At 34.3% G+C, this 18,269-nt stretch overlaps 1 pseudogene; it reads left to right on the top strand.

Moving 5' to 3' along the window:
* Positions 1 to 398: 398 nt before the first annotated feature.
* LOC144381467 (eukaryotic translation initiation factor 3 subunit E pseudogene) lies at positions 399 to 1,769 on the top strand (annotated as a pseudogene).
* Positions 1,770 to 18,269: the final 16,500 nt, after the last annotated feature.

The raw sequence follows: 18,269 nt of genomic DNA on the forward strand, positions 1-18,269 counted from the left end.
TTATTTTCTTGTAGCTATAAGACACATGGCAGCTTGCCACTTCAAAACCAGTAATGGAAAGAGACAGGGAGAAGGAGATGGGAAGCAAGAGAAAGGGTGAGAGCAAGAGAGAGAAATGCTAGCCAGATGGATACCACAATCTTAGCAATCTTATGTAAATGTAATCACAAGCATCTTATCACCTTTGCAATATTTTATTGTTTACAGCAAGTCACATGTCTTCCTTGCACTGAAGGGGAAGGATTATACAAGAGTGTGAACACCAGGAAACAGAGATCATGGAAGTCACCTTAAAGTCTGTCCTCCACTGAAAATAAAAATTATTTTAGATTTGTTGAATTTGTGAATCTTTCCTGTGCCTATGTCAAGAAGGTAGTAGAAACCTTGCCCTTGGCAAGATGGTGGAGTACGACTTGACTATTTCCATCACACACTTTTTGGATTGGCATCTTGTCTTTCCACTGCTTGAGCTTCTCTCCATAAACAGATATATAATGAAAAAGAATTATTACAAGGGAAATTGGATCTTCTGACGAGATCGGGCGCGTTCAGGGTGGTATGGCCGTAGACGATATTGGATCTTCTTAGTGATACCAACATGGTCGACTTTGCTATGGATTTATACAAAAACCTTGATTTTGATGATATTCCACATGCTTTGAATGAAAAAAGTGCCACAGTTGTTGCACAACTGAAACAGCTTCAGGCAAATGGAACCAATTGTGAAGACACTTGAAGATCCAGAAATTACGAGGCAGATGCAGTCAACCAGAGATAGTCAGATACTGTTTGACTATCTGGTGGACAGGCGTGGTTTTAGGCAGGAATATTTAGATATAATCTAAAGGCATGCAAAATTCCAATATGAATGTGGGAATTACTCTGGAGCAGCAGAATATCTTTACTTCTTTAGAGTGTTGGTTCCAGCAACAGACAGAAACACTTTGAGTTCACTCAGGGGAAAACTGGCCCCTGAAATCTTAATGTAGAATTGGGATGCAGCTATGAAATACCTTACATGGTTAAAAGAGACCATAAATAATAATTCTGTGAGCTCTCCACTTCATTCTCTCCAGTAGCAAACATAGCTCATCCACTGGTCTTTGTTTTCTTCAACCACCCCAAAGGGCATGATAACATTATTGATCTTTTCCTTTACTAGCCACCATATCCTAATGCAATTCAGACGATGTGTCCACATATTCTACACTATTTTGACTACACCCATCATTACAAACAAAGGTGTTCAAAAATGGCAGCAGGTGCTAAAAGATCTAGTTAAAGTTATTCAACAGAATCTTACACATATAAAAACCCAGTTACAGAATGTGGTGAATGCTTATATGTTAACTTTGATGTGTCTTGGAAAAAGCTGAGGGAATGTGAATCAGTTCTTGTGAAAGACTTCTTGGTGGCTTGTCCTGAGAATTTCATTGAAAATGCTTGTCTCTTCATATTTGAGACTTTTAGCTGCATCCACCTGTGTATCAACATTAATATGTTGGCAGACAGACTGAACATGACTCTGGAAGAAGCTGGAAAGTTGATTGTCAATTTGATTAGAATGCAAGACTGGTTGCCAAGATTGATTCTAAATTAGGCATGTGGTTATGGGTAACAACACAGTCTCACCCTATCAGCAAGTGATTGAAAAGATGAAAAGCCTTTCATTTAGACACCGGATGTTGGCCGTGAATATTGAGAGGAAATTTAATCAGAAAAGTAGATCAGAGGCTTCTAACTGGGCAACTCAGGACTCTGACTTCTGAAGAACTGTGTAAAGACAAGATGAAAAAACTATAAAATAAAGATGAAATAATAAAACCATTATATAAAAGGTGACATACATTTTAGAAACAATATATTGAATATAAATTTTGGGAAATTTGAATAAAATTGGTTGTTACATTAAAAAAAGAAGGTAGTAGAACATGCAGTATGATTTGTGATCTTTTAAGACTACAAATATGTAATATTTGAACAGCACGCTGATAATAGTTCACACTTTCTATTAAATTTATGGGATAGAAAAGAAAATAACTTGATGTCAATTTCTCTATTTTAGAATAAGTTGATTTTTTTAGCATGATTCAGGCAAGGAAAGGAATAAATTTGCTCACCTAGATCAATTGTGCTATGAAGTTTTAAGAATAATTTTCAGGAAACATAATGAGAGATATTTTTAAAGTGCAAAGTTATGCACTAGCATAAAACAAGAGCAAGAAAGCAAGGATGAATGTCAGTTCTGTACCAATGGAGCCATTGACCATATGTTCTCTCCTCTAGTCCAGGGATAAGAAAAATCATTGTCACAATGCTGTTAATCAGTTCTGTCAGTCAATTCTCTAGCAATCTGTCTCAAATTTTTACTAAAGGAACATAGATAAAATATGATCACTTGGCTCAAGATTAACCACTCTGAACTATAACAGTTAGGCAAGAACTTTGCAAACTCCCTGGCAGGTTTAATGATAAAGGAAAAGAAACTTTTCATGGGCCATTCAATTTGTGGGACTTTGGTGGGGATCTTTTGGGAATGTTGATAGTAATTTACCAAGTACAAAAGGTAAGAACAAAATAGCAATTATTGATGGAATAATAGTACTCCAGATGTATGGATAAAGTAACTCTAGGCAGATTCTTTACTGAGTGGTATGAGCAAAAATGACAAAATGGAGAAAATAATCACAGAAAAGATATTAGAAAAATTTAGAGACCATTTAAAAATGAATTCAGCTAAAGCAGAGAGAAAAATCTGCTAAAGATTTTGTAGAGCAGTAATTCCAACAGGAAATCTAACTGAAACGATCAACAACAGCGAGCAAGTTAAATTTCAAGTGTAATTAACTCACTTTTGGTTGAAAATCTCATTGACTTAGGAAGTACAATATTACAGGTAAAGTATCTCTGAATTTATGGGAGGTTTTTTAAGTAGTAGAACCAGATTGACATAGAAACACCTTCAGTTACATAAGGAGTTGGGGAATACGAAGCAGTAACAACAGCAGAGGGAACAGGAGCCAATGTTGGGGCAGAGAACAGCTGTGTACTATCCCATTAATTCAGGTTTGAGAGGACTTGCTATTGGAAGCAGAGTTGTGTTAGGTAATATGTATTTCCCAGCTGAAGAGTTCCATCAACCCTTGGAAATTCAAACAGAATTTCAATTGTCTATGTAAAGGTGCAGTTTTTGGAGAATAAATTTTATGCCTTACATAGAATTCTCATTGGGATATATGACCCCCAAAAAGTCCTAAGATGTAAAACCCTGTTAAAACTAAATTACATTTTTGAAAAGAATCCTTCTCCCTTTAAGAGCAAAGAGGACCAAGGACATCTGAATGAAGCTTATGTGCTAAAACTGACAAAAGTCTAGCCCTTGTCATATATTTGCCAAGGAGGAAGCCCAGGAAAATTGTTGTATGGAGAATGATGTTTTAGAATACAAGAGCTGAATTTCTTCTGTGGATATCTTTGTTGTTGTTGTTCAGGGCCAGAAAATAAAAACCAAGGAATAACTAACTATAGCTGTTAAAAATAAGATATTTAAATGAGGAAAAAAACACTTTTTCTAATTATTAGTAATTGCATAGGCAATTAGGAAAGCATCACTTATCACACTCAAATATAGTTTGACTAGACCATTCCTGAAGTTGAGGTTTTATAGAAATGGACCCCCCAGAGATTATTTCACATAGTGATTTTAGACAAAGACTTGTTCATGAAAAAAATCACTGGATGGAATTAAACAGGCCATTAGGACTATGTTCACGACTATTGCAATAGGGGTCAAGAGTATTGCAATAAGACAGAAAGATTGAACTCCACCAATACAAAAGGCAGGAGGACTTTTAAACACTGGGATGAGCTACTAGAAAAATTCTGGAAGATGTTAGGGGAGAGGGAGGTTGGTCAACATGCTTAGGTCATCTCCGTTTGCTAACTGGTCCTTATCTAAGTTTGGCTCCTGCCCACCCTCAGAAACTGGGAGATAGAAACTCGTCCTTGAGGATTACATTTCAAAGGGATGACTCCCAGATCCTTGTGAAAAATATTCCTGGGTTTGTAAAACCAGCAAGAGGCTGGGAGAAGATTCACACCTCACAAAAGTAGAAAAGTAGTTCACAATTGTAGTTTCTAAAGTAAGTAAAAGGAAGGTCAGAGGCTTGTGGTCAGGAAGAAACCTATCTAAAGTTTAGTCGAGCTGAGGGGAAAGAAAGGCTCTCTTGGTCAGACTCTTCTGTTGTTCAATACTTTCTTTGCATGACAACTATATTCTCAACCAAGATAGCTGCAGTCCTTATATGGAAATTTGAAATTAGTAGTGTTTTTCTTGAACAAAATCTATGGAAGATCTTAGACTCCGAACTGCCATACCAAACACCATTACCACAAAACAGAGAGCACTGTGTTTCCACTTGCCACTTTCAATTTACTAAACCATTCAATTTTCTCTGAAGTAAAAAAAAAAAAAAATGTATATGCACAAATATTTGAAGGGCTTATTATAACACTTATGCAGCCTGTGAAATGTTTCTTCTAGAGTTTTAAGACCTTTGCTGAATTGGCTGAATTTGTATAGTGCAGTAAAGCTAACTATTCTTTTGCTTACACTGCTGTAAATTTTGCTTATTGTTATGTATAATGTATGAAGAAGCACAAATGTACAATGTATCTTTTGCAGGAAGATTATGAACTAAATCAAAAGTATTTCCAATATAAATAATAAAAGAGAAAAGACAATTTAAAATAGAACCAGAAAAGCTTAGACACACAAATAAAATTTCCAGAGCTACTTCAGAAAACAAATTATCTAAGGCAGTTTGTGGGTACAGGGCTTGGCTATTGTTAGGACTCACTGGAGATATTTTTCAGTTAATATGTGCAACTTAATGTTGCAACTTACTTTAATTTCTGATGAAAGGAAATCACTCAATTTTTTGGCTTTTCTTATATCTGATTGAGGGGGGAAAAAAGAATTTAAAGTATTATCCACAAAAGAAAGGACAGGATATTTGTTAAGTGGGAAAAGTTTTCTAAAACCTAATTGGTAATACTAAGTATTCAAACTACAAGTAGAGAAACTATTGAAAGATGCCGCTAGAAAAGAACCTTCTTAGGCACTGGATAAGGTCAATATGATATAACTTTGACATTTATGGAAAATGACAAAGGAACAAATGGCCCCAAATAGGACAGTCGTTTAATGTAACATCCCTCGATTTAATACTTAAGTAAACTTGAAATACAACCAATTCAGAGCCAATAAAAACATTATTCTTCTGTTTAGTAACATTGTGTGCTGAATAACCTGGACAACAGATATTTAAGGGACGATCCAAATTGTTTTGTCCCATTTGCTGAATAATGAATGGTGTCCAGATCTCTCTTGGCTAGTATTGATTGGAAATATCGAAAATATATTTAGTAGTCTTTCAGAAAGAAAGGTTTTGGTCATGAATCTAAATGGTGCTCTTTCAAATTAAGTGTACATAGACCAGTTGTCTTTGAAAAGAGCAATCTGGGTAGAGGCCAAATACAAATTTCATAGAAGAAACAGACCATGATCAAGCTAATATCTTTGGTATATTGTACTGTCCTAAGAGAGTGAAAAAGTGTGTGTGTGTGTCCATATACGTATGTGTGTGTGTGTGTATTCATAGCTTTTTGTTTGTTTTCTTTTTTGCCTGTTCTGAAATTGTTCACTCGGAATATATACGTTCACATTCTAATATCATTATTATCATTTCATTGTACTGCCTCTATATTTTGTTACTAATTTTATGGTCTTTGAATATTTGAGTCTGCAACACAGATAACCTCAACATTTCTTTTTATATTTTAGTATCTTGACTTTATCCTAAATCTCACTTTCGTTGAAAACAAATACATGTCCTGAATAGAAAATCCCTGAGAATATTTACATTTGATTTGTCACCTCCAGCTCTAATTTCTCTTTTCATTAAATTACCAATCTCAACTTGAAGTCTTTTATACCTGCGTTCATCTTCCAGAACCATAAGATATTCAACTTCCCTGTTTGCTTAAATAACCATTAACAGAAATCATATATATCATATTTGTTTAAAGCTTTTGAGTGGGGAGAAGAGAAATAGGATATAATAAGACTTTCAGCAAAAATAGTTAAGAATTTGTTTATTTGGTCTCAAATTATCACCAAAACTTGCTTTTTTTTTCCCTTCCATATATTTGTAGGTACTTCATTTTCTTTCTGAGTTCACAGGTGGCCCAGTAAGTAAAATTTCATTTGATATTGTTATGTGGAGAAATTAATCTCCATTTAGTATAATCAGTCATGACAACCTGGCTTATCAAGCATTTCTTGGCTTTATCAAAAAGAGGCATCAAAATATATTTTCCTAAATAGTCAAATTATATACTTGGATACAATTCCACAACTTTGGAGAAAGGGGAAATCAATGACATTTAGATTTTTGTATTAAAGAGCATCTTGGCACTATTTTTTCATATTTTATGTTATTATTTTCCTCAAAATTTTCTTATGAATCCATACCTATATATTTTATTACTTGTTAACACTCATTGTTAATTTTCTTGTGGATTTTTGTGGATATTATTTTGTCCAAAAGAAAACACAATCACAATTATAATAAATGGAAACTAAAGAATTTACTATTTTATTTAAAGCATTTATTAATATTGATGCTACCAGCAAAACAAGGTTGAAATTATTTTCATAAAGCCAACAGTATGTATAAGTTTGGCATAGAGCCTGCATTGCTAAGGAAACTAAAGGGAAACTAAAGACCATTAAACTAAACAGGATATATTCTACCAGATTTTTAGATTTTTCTCTATCTGTTCAGTGTTCCTCGGCATTCAATTGCTTTTATTGCCCAGATACTACTTCTTGGTAATTATAATTGTACATGACATTTTAAAAATGGTAAAGTTAAAATTATATAGTTATATATAATTTTGACACATATTCCACATATTCTGAAATTAGATCAAGAGAATATTACCTTATCATTTCACTGAGATTAAAATTTCCATCGTTATTATTTGTTCATTTGAATTAAAGCTGATTATAAATTTTCTTGAAAACTTTGAGCCCTTGAACAATTAGCATTGCTCATTAACATACTTCTACTTTTTAGTGATAGAGTGGAAAATAGTTTAATATGACATGGATTCCAAAGGTTTTGCCAAGTTTTAATCTATCACTTAATTGTGAGTTTTATTTTTTAAAACTAAAATTTTCATTTATATAGTAAATTATACCCTAAGTATTAAGCCACTCAGACTATGAATGTTTTTCTGGTAAAACTAGTGTTTTTTTCTAATTACATGATTTAAAACTATTATATATTATTTGTATCCAGTTGGAGTGTAAAAATAAATAAGATATTATTAGAATTAATTATATATAATTATATTCATATAATTACACTACATAATTATAATATATAGTTATAATTGGGAAGCAATATATTAAGAATTTATTTAACAATGGATAAATTGTGTTTAAATTTTCTTTATTGTTTTTCTGATTCTAAGCATATTATATGATAATTACAGAGAACTTATAAAATTCAGAAAGTAAAAAGAAAGTATGAAAAAATCCTAAACAAAAAACATCATAATTTACCATTCATGTGTTCAAACACTTAAGACTCCACAACTTGATGCATATTTTGTGTTGTTTACCATAATCAGATAAAAATGCACAAGTAATGTCCATATATGCATAAATTTGAGGATAACACTGAATTGGTATAACAGGATGAATTACTACCCTTTGAGCCCACTCTTAACCCAGGAAGCGGGACACAGATACATCAGAATTATCTACCTGGTAGAAGTTCAGTAGTCATGGCATGAAACCATCTCCTCCCTATGCCGTAGAGGATATACCATATCCAGCATGCTGCCCCCAACCCAGTAAAGTGAAGGGAAATGGTCCACAGAAATCACAGTGAGCTTGAAAGTATCTGCAAGATGGGAAAGAACATTCAAGACTCTAATAGTAGGATGATGGCTTAAGTAGTGAATGACTAGGCTGAACCTCTGGCCACCTCAAGATCAAATGAATGAATGAATGAACCAACAAACAGATACATGTGGAGACAGAAGGAGGTTTGAGAGAGAGATACAAATGGAGCAGCCTATACTTCTATTTTCAGGCCTGGGGCAGATTTTTGTGAGTTTATTTTGGGTCAAGAAGAAAAGGCGAGCAAGACCTGAACATTCAGTAGTTACCCTACCAGAGAGGACTTCTACATTTGGAGGAAACCTTAGCAGCTATGGAAAAATTTGGGCCAGAAGTGATTCTCACTTCCTGGATCCTGGCAGCAGAAAAGCTTCAGAAGAGACTGTGAAGGACTCACACCTACACTCCCATAAGTCAGTAAATGCCTGGGCAGAATTTAATTTTAGACAGAAGTGAGGGACAGGGGAAAAAGCAATGGAGTATCTTACTCTCCACATTCCCAAGGCCCTGAGGCCACAAGTTTAGACAATCATAATGGAAATGGAAAAGTATTTTAGTCAGTTCAGGCTGCTGTAACAAATTACCACAGACTAGGGAGCTTAAACAAGAAATATTTATTTCTCATAGTTGTGGAGGGTTGAAGCCCAAACTCCAGGTGCCAGCAGGGTCAGGTTTTGGGGGAGGGTCCTTTTCACGGTTTATCCATGGTGGTCTTCTTGCTGTGTCCTCACATGGCAGAAAGAGAGTTAGGAGCTTGTCTGGGTTCTTCTTATATCTATTTTCCTTTGTCAGTTTTAGTATTTTGTGACTTCCAAGTAATTTCTTCATTTCGTATAATTGACATTAAGTTGTTTATAATGTTCCTTTTGTATTATTTTAATATCTGAAAGATCTTGAGTGCATTCCCCCTTTAATTGGTAATAATGATAATTTGTCATTTGTCTCCTTTTTTTCTTCATTGATTGAGTGTGATATTTATAACTTCATTGATCTTTTCAAAGAACAAACTTTTGATGTTATTGACTTTCAGATAAACAATGGATATTTTTGCATGCATAATCATGTTCCATATAATATTTGTGACATACTAGGCACCTGGGTGGCTCAGCCGGTTAAGCGCTCTGCCTTCGGCTCAGGTCATGAACCCAGGGTGCTAGGATGGAGTCCTGAATCGCGCTCCCTGCTCAGTGGGGAGTCTGCTTCTCCCTCTCCCTCTGCCCTCCACCCTGCTTGTCATCTCTCTTTCTCTCTCTCTCTCAAATAAAATCTTAAAAAAATATTTGTGACATACTAAAAATCATACTCTATCAGAAATATGAATTTGAGTGTTCTGAATTATGTGAGGCAGTTCTATGTTCTCTATTTTTACGTTTTCTAATTTTGTTGATTTCTGCTTTTAATCTTAATTATATCTGTCCTTCTGCTTACTATATGCTTTGTTTGCTGTTCTTTTACTACTTTCCTGTGGTTGTAGGTTTACAGCATTGATTTCAGCCATCTCTTCTTTTTTAATACTTGCATTTAATATTAAAAATTTCCCTTTATATATTTCTTTAGCAGCTTTACATAAATTTTGATATGCTAGTTTTAAATTATCATTTGACTTAAAATCTTGTATAATTCCCCTTTGTTTTATACTGTGACATATGTGCTGTTTAGAAATCAGATAATATTTATGTATTTGGGGCTTTTCTATGTGTGTTAATTTTTTTATTTATTGTTTAATTATGTTGTGATAAAAGAACATAGTTCGAAAGAGATCCATTTTTTGGTATCTATTGAGATTTGTTTTATGGATCAATAAGTGGTCCTTTTTTGTGAACACACCATATGTGTTTGAAATAATGTTGCTAAGTATGGTGTTCTACAAATACCAATTAGATTATGATGGCTGACATTGTCATTTATATTTTTTTTATTTTTCTTATTTTCATCTAGTCACTACAAACTAATTTGAGGGATGTGATATATTAACTATTAAAGTCTATTTAGATTTTATGCCAGAATAATTTTGTAGATATTTTTACCACAGTTTTCTGTCTTATTTAGATGCTACAGTATATTTAGAGGACTTTTTCATATTGTATTTAGTTTTTATAATTGCTATCTGTAAGAAGGGAAGGTTTTTTCAAATTCATTGCTTTTTTTTTTTGCCTTTATGGATATGATGTTAAGTTGGTTCAGTAAATGTCAAGTTTGGGGCGCCTGGGTGGCACAGTTGGTTAAGTGTCTGGCTCTTGGTGTCTGCTCAGGTCCTGATCTCAGGGTCCTGGGATTGAGCCTCGCATCGCACTGGGCTCCACACACAGCAAGGAGTCTGCTTGACATTCTCTCTCTCTCCCTCTCCTCTGCCCCTCCCACTCATGTTGTCTCTCTCTCTAAAATAAATAAATAAAATATATTTTTTAAAGTGTCAAGTTTTCAGATCAAAGGCAATTGTAGTTAGTGATTGATAGATGTTTCTTCAATGCATTTTAAAATGGGATTCTCATTATATATATTTTTAAGTCTGTATTTTTAGTATTGATATTTTGAAATGAGTACTCTGGATAAGTTTTTTGTTAATTCATCACAATGTTAGTTTTAAGGCACTGCGATTATCAAAGTTTGACTGATTAATTTATGATTTATAGAACATATTCCTGATTTAGTTGTTATATTTAATACCTCTCAATAGAATCTTAGCCTCCCAGTGCATATTCTTATGGGGTTTTTTTCTCATGTTTGTTTCTGGATCTTTAGTAATTGAGAGGTAATTGAGGTGGTATTAAGATGAGAATTTTTGGCTTTCTCACAGGCATTTACTACCACAGCCACTGCATTCATCTTGTTCCAATCTTTTCACCAATATAGAAAAGAACTGTATTATTTATTTATCTAGGTGATTTCTCTGATCTTCTTAGATTATGTCAATTATTCAAGACACACTGTTGAGACAATATAGGTTCTGTTGAGTCAAAACCTTAGGATTCTGTGCACGTGTGTCTGTACACATGCTTTATATACTCAGCAACAAAGAGAATATTTTACAGGCTGTAAAAACTGAACATATTTTGCATGTTTAATGAACAACCTACATGTATCCTAGTATCCTAGATGGCATTTGGTCTTTCTGACTTTTTGGAGATAAATATAATTTTGTTTCAAACCCTAAATCCCAAGGACTATGGAAGTCAAGAATGTCTTTAACATTTAAAAAAAATATGCCAAGGAACTTAATTTCTCATGTTTCCCAGTGCCCCTCTCATTGACAAGTTAAATGACTATTTCTTCTTTACCCACCATTGCCATCCTTACTCTCTTTAAAAATGAAACAAAAAGTTTAGTTAATTCCTTGACTGCAGTATAGAGTACATAGACATCTGCCATTCATCTAGCTAATACCTTGCTCTCTTGCCTTCTCAAGTTAGTTCCATAGTGAACCCTTTTGTTTAATTTCCTTCCTAGGGGTTCAAAATTTCTCCTCTCTTTACGTAGAGAAATTCAACTTCCTTTTCTCCTTTCCCATATTTCATGACAAAATCATTGGCATTCTAATTCGCAACTTTCTTCTACCTGTAAATAACAATGTTCATATATGTTTCAGCATAAGCACTATTTAAATAAAATTTTGAAGATAATATCCAGGAATTGTTTTTAAAAAGTTGTTATTTGTTTTCTTTTTCACATGACAAATATCAATCTCAGTAACATAATATTTATATTACATAAGATTTTAATACATACTATATTTGAAGAATATTTAAATAATTTATCAGTCATGATGTTAGTCAGCTCAGATTGCCATAATAAAATACCATAGGCTGAGTGGGTTGAAAAACAGAAATTTATTTTCTCTCAGTTATAGAGGCTGTAAGTCTGAGATCATGGTGTCTGCATGGCTGCAAATGGCTAACTTCTCTCCATGCTTCCCATGGCAGAGAGAAGGAGAGAAAGATCTCTCTTGTTCTCTTTTTATAAGGTCACAATCTTACCAGGTTAGGGCTCTAGCCTTACGACCTCATTTAACTTTTATTACCTTCTAAAAACCCTATCTCCAGAAACAGTTACACTGGGGGTTAGGACTTCAATTCAATAAATTTCAGGGGACACAATTCAGTCCATAGTAGTAATTATTGAGTAATTACTACAGAAATAGTAAGGTACTGACCCTTACTGAATATTTTTCTTCTATATATAGTTTACATTTATCATTCTGTTTTCTCATTCTTTATTTTGAAAATTTAAAATATTTGTAACTGTGTCCTGTGGAGATGGTTTATGAGTTCATGTCTTAAAAAATTATATAAAGTATCTAGTATCTTAATGACAAAAAATGATTTGAATTAATTTAATCTTAAACTGGTTTAGTATATGCTTTATTTTAAACACATTTGCTAATATCTTTAGTTTATACATAAAATAATAAGGGTCCCAAGCATTCCTATTTTTCAGTATTAATCAGTTTTCCTCCATTTATCAACTTCTTCTGAAGCATCTGTCAGTAAATTAACCCAGGCTGTGAAAAGATTGACTGAAGGAAGGAAAGAGGTTAGGCAGGGCTAGGATAGAGTCACTTGTGGCTCAGTCAACAAAGAACATCTGCTAAACCAAATGTGCACATCAACTGCAAAGAGAGCTTTCCCCAGATATTCCCTGGATCAGGCCCATTCTCCCCAGATTTCACAACATCCAAAGTCTACAAAGCCTGATTAATAAAAAGGATTTGATATTTTTATTTAGGATTGAATTGCAATCATGAGGAGAAATTCAGTGCTTCTAGACTTCTTTCTACAAGCTTCACGTTGTTTGATTTTACTAAGGCAAGTGCACTTTTATGAAGAAACTATGTAACCATTCAAGTTAAAAAAGAAAAATTTAAAAACTCAGATAATCATTTTGTAGAGAGATTTCCTTATAGAAATTAGTCACATATTATAGCATCACCCAGAGGAAAAATATCTGTCTTTGGTATTTTCATGGAAAGAAAGCAGGAAGGATTATGTAGTCAGTAATTCAAACCTGAAGAGTTTTCTATTTTCTGATGTTTTCTTTTTTTTTTAAGATTTTATTTATTTATTTGACAGAGAGATACATAGCGAGAGAGGGAACACAAGCAGGGGGAGTGGAAGAGGGAGAAGCAGGCTTCCTGCTGAAAAAGGAGCCCGATGCAGGACTCGATCCCAGAACTCTGGGATCATGACCTGAGCCGAAGGCAGACGCTTAACGACTGAGCCACCCAGGCGCCCCTGATGTTTTCAAGATACACAAATTAGATGAGAAAAAAATGATTTTTCTTCTTGTAAAATTTATACTCATATGCTAATATTTCATTTCCTTTTCTTTTTCTCTTCCTTTTTTTAAAGCAAATAATATAAGTATTTGTTCTACTATTTACTCCAAAATGGGAATTTACCTTTCAATCAATCTTTTAGTTTACTGTATTTCAGTTTTCTTTAATTTTTTTTAAAAGAAAAGGTACTGGTTATTGTAGAATTGCTTTTAAAATCCTGATGATATAAAGCACCTATACATTTTTTTCAGGTCATGAAGGATTTTTAATTTTATGAAAGTACTTCATTCAAATGCCCAAGAGGGAGCCTGCCACAATTGGGAAAAGGAAGTAACAGTAATCTCAAAAATTAAAAATTTCTTATTGAGGAAAGAAAAGAGATTCATGAATTCATTTGCCATTAGAGTTGAGATAAAATATATGTGACTTATTATAAGTGCTATAATAAATTGAGTGATGCTATTTTCGACTGGCATTATGTAAGTGTCTTTTTGGGAAGAAGTAGAGTATTAAATTTATGCTGCCAGATACATGGATAAGTAACACTTGAGATAAATCCAGACCATATAAAGTAATTAGGTGATCTACATGAGAATTACTGTATTTTTTGCAATATGCCATTGAGACAAACTTGAATTAGGTAGAATATTTCATTTGGGGTACTGTGTGTAAATTCAGAGGTTATCCACCCAAGAATTACCTATATGTATCAATCAACATTTAGTGATGTAAAGAAAATCATATTCCTTATATGACCCTCAGTATCCTTATCTGCCATGTCAATTTTATCTACCATGATCATCCCATGTAGAGCATGTGAGAATCACAGAATCATATTTAACATTATTTTAGAATAAATGGTGAACATAAAGAAGATGAGAGGATTTACTAAGGGAAATATTATAACTCCTTAAATTGGCAGAACAAGAAGTTTCAGAAAACTGTGTTGCTTTGGTGTCAGCTTAGGCTTAATGCACTCAGCATTTTGTAAAGAAAAAAGAAACTGAAGAGAATACACACACACACAAACACACACAGGCACACACAAACAGCTTCAGTCAGATGCATGGGGAGTGTCAGAATTCTATTTCAAATGGGGACTTTAAAAACATGAAGAAATCCTGAAATCCTGTAGAAAAAAAAGAAACAAAGAAAAAATATTGAAAAGGTTGAGAAAAAAGAAAAGACAGATATTGCTGCTCTCCTTGTTTCATCTTCAAAATCTTTACAGGAGGCAAAATGAGCAAATAAGATAATGTTTATAGAAAAAAAAATTTGCTTTAGAACTACATATCCCAAAGATGAATCTAGTTATCATGCCAATGCCTGAATTATTGGGGCTTAGACTGTCACTGAAAATGAATGTACTTGAGGAATGTGTTTGTCCTAACTTAAACTCAGTAAATATGGAGTTGGTGTGATCTGAAGAGAGAGGAATTCTTCATTTTACTGTGTATATTTTATGGTATCCCAAACAGTAACATGAAACAGAAAATTTTGACCCATTTAATCACAGAGAAAAATCTTCTGTAATAATAGCTACTATTTACTGATAACCTGCTGTGTATCAAGCAATGTGCCTTATGCATTCTTTATCTAAATAATGCCTTCCCAATTTGGGCATCACAGAATATTCTAGGTATTCTGTGTCGCTGTTATTTTCAGTCTTTGAGGTGACTGGTAGGAACCTGTAGCAGCCAGAATAGGCTTATGTATTTTACTCTTTGGGACATAAACGTAGCATGTTCTCTGTGTGCAGCAACGTGCAAGTTAGGACTGATGATAAATTTCTTGCAATGGTCCCATGAAGTAGTTACTATTATCCTCACTTTAAATAAATTTGGACTGAAAGAAGTTAATAATTCTGTTTAAAGAAGTTAAGTAACGTTCTCTAGATCACACCAGAGAGTCTTGTTCACTCTGAATCTGTCTGACTAATTGTGAGCTTTCAACACTGGCTATGTAAGTACACATGATAGAACCTCTCCAAACACATTTCTCTACTTCCAAGTTTATATGTACCATCCTCCTCCCCTTTTCTGTTGCTTCTTAGATGAAGATAGTCATGCATTTTTTTATTTCATCCACACCATTTTACTTGCAAATCTTGTTTCATAAACTAAATATAGCATAAAGAATATAGACATTGGACTCAAAGAAACCCGAGGTGCAACTCAAATTCTAAATGATTGCACCTATAAAACTTTTCTGTGTGTTAAATTAGTTACCTCCAAATTCTCTAGGATTATAGTTCAGCTGAACAAATGTAACTACATGTGTAGAATTTGCCTAACCCAACGGAACTTGTAGAATCTCTCATTAAGCAGGTTTATGGTGGGTAATGTAGTTTAAACAGATTATGTCAATGAAAATGGACCAAAATAGAGTTATTTGAAACCTCTAGTGAGTGTCTTCAGTTGCTATCCTTTGCTCATGATCAGCTCAGCAACTCCATTATCTGGCTATCTACTCTTTACTCACTATAATTGAAACACAGAAGCTTTTAGTTCAATGACCACAAACTCAGTGCTTTCCAAATTGGCCTATTTGCTTGTAAATTTCTCTGCATGCAATGTTCTCTTCTTACTTGGCTGAGGACTTCTCCTACTTTATACACAGCAAGGCCCACTCTATTATTCTCTTTTATTCCTTCTTATTTCCTTAAAGTTAATTTATCTATGAGTAGTGTTTGTGTTTCTTGTGGCCAGATAGTTGAGCTCTGTAGAGGAATTCAATTGTTGTTCTCCAATAACGAATAGAAAATAAAACTCATGGTGTCTTCCACATGAAAAAAACACTACGTGAATCAATAAATTAAAAAAGTATGCAAAGCTGAAGGCACAATATATCAAAATAATGCATGGAAAAATATTCTGCAAAATTTAAATTGGATGAACTCCATTGCTTCTGGGTAGTTTGAAGGTAATCCTGCACCGTGGTAGTAGATTATTCATAATACTGCAGCCAGATCCTTTATTCACTGATGTGCTGAGGTTGGGTATTTTGAATTATAAACACTGTATCTAGATTGTATAGAAAGTTACGCATGTATAGGGAAGTTGGAACTATCAAAATCACACCACTATTTTCTATGCAAAGTCACAAAGGATGATTTTCTGGATTTCTTGAAGAACATGCATTAGAAGAAGAATCAAATGGCTTTCCCTCAGATACCTCCTCCCAGCATTTAGCCCCACTTGGTGTATACTTTATATTACTCTATCATATGAAAGAGAGTGTTTGTTAATTCTTACCGAACTTCTCCAGATAATAAATTGCTGAGATTATAGTGCACTCTGAAATCTGGGAAAGGTGTAGAGGTAAAACTATCTACAGGGAGAACAGAAAGGGTCATAATTTCTCCAAATTACGGCAAATCAATAGCAATGTCCTGTTGGTTAAGAATGGTCTACAGCCGGATGTGCAGCTACTGGGACACAATTCGAAGAATAAAATTAAACAATACCCTTGAATCTTATATAGCTCGTTAATTTAGGCAGATGTCTTCTAAATTCAGATTTAGAAAAGCAGTATACTAAGAAGTTTTTTGTTTTGGGGGGAGGTTGGTGATAGGGGGTGAATTATAATAGATTTTCTTCCAGACATCTATATAACATTAGAGTTTCCATGTCTGGTTGATGTTAACACCTTACAAAATCGTCTCTTTCTCATATGTCCATAGTAGTTCCCCCTGTTGCACAATGTTCTTTTCTCTTCCTTTCTTCCTCCTCCTCCTCCTCCTTCCCCTCCTCCCTCTCTACCACCACCACTATACGTCAAGCAAAATGAGGAGTTAAGCTACATCATTTTGGTTTATTATTGATTTCCCAACAACACTTGTCATAGTTTCTGCCACATATTGGTTTTGAATGACAAATTGGTATGTCCCCAGAATTTCTAGAGAGGGAAAAGGACCTCAAGGGAGAAGATGATGTATCACTTAAGATTCAATCATGAAATAAAAACCACATAGTAATTTGAACATTGAAGCTTAACTTAAAGATTCATTAACTAGTTAATAACAGATTAAATATTAATAAATAAAGAAACCCTAAATATACAAGAGTAGTAGACATTGAGAAAAAACACTACCTGTAAGGCTGAGGCAGAGTACAAAGGAAGGAACAGATTGGAAGGCCTCCAGTCTCAAGTCTGAAATTTATATCTTATAAGAAAATAGGACAACTTCCCTTGCCACGTGGCAGAAAAGTTATCCATAATGCTGCAGGCCAAGGCTGGCAAGCAGTAAATATGCACATGATATCAAAACGCTTCAAACCAACTTGAAGATGGTTGAGGGGAAATATAGAACCCACTGGGAAAGTACCCATGGGGATGCTATGAAAACTTGCTGGAAAGCCTCCTTCTAGGGCACCTGCACAACCCACTTGGAAGCTTTCTATGGGACAGCTAATACAACTTGGTTAGGTATATAATAAATAAACACAGAAAATAAGCAAACTGTAACCAAGAAATTATAACCAAGCTTGAGCAGAACCAAGAGTTACCAATAAGTTGCCTGAGCAGGTAATTCAGACAGTTTCAACATTGATTGCTGTTGTAGGCTCTTCTGCCACAATCCATGCCTGTGACTTCCTGGTCTATTTCTTATAATTAGTTGGTTGAAGATAAAAACAAAAACAAAATCAAGGGACACCTGGGTGGCTCAGTCAGTTAAGCATCTGCCTTTGGCTCAGGTCATGATCTCAGGGTCCTGGGATGGAGCCCCGCGTTGGGTTCCCTGCTCAGCAGGAAGTCTGCTTCTCCCTCTCTCTCTCCCTCTGCCCCTCCTCTCTCCCCACTCTCTCTCTCTCTCTCTCTCTCTCAATAAATAAATAAAATCTTTTAAAGATGTTCACAAAAATAAATAAATAAAAAACAAAAACAAACAAAAAAGACCAGCCTCTCAAGTCTAGTTTACATATGTGTTTGCATGATATGTTGGTGCCTCCCAAAAGTGGACAGCTCTAGTACTGCAGCCTCACTTAGGGTCACTGCTAAAAAATAACAGAAAGGAGTTCT

This window comes from Halichoerus grypus, chromosome 4, assembly GCF_964656455.1.
Source record: "Halichoerus grypus chromosome 4, mHalGry1.hap1.1, whole genome shotgun sequence".
NCBI lineage: Eukaryota > Metazoa > Chordata > Mammalia > Carnivora > Phocidae > Halichoerus > Halichoerus grypus.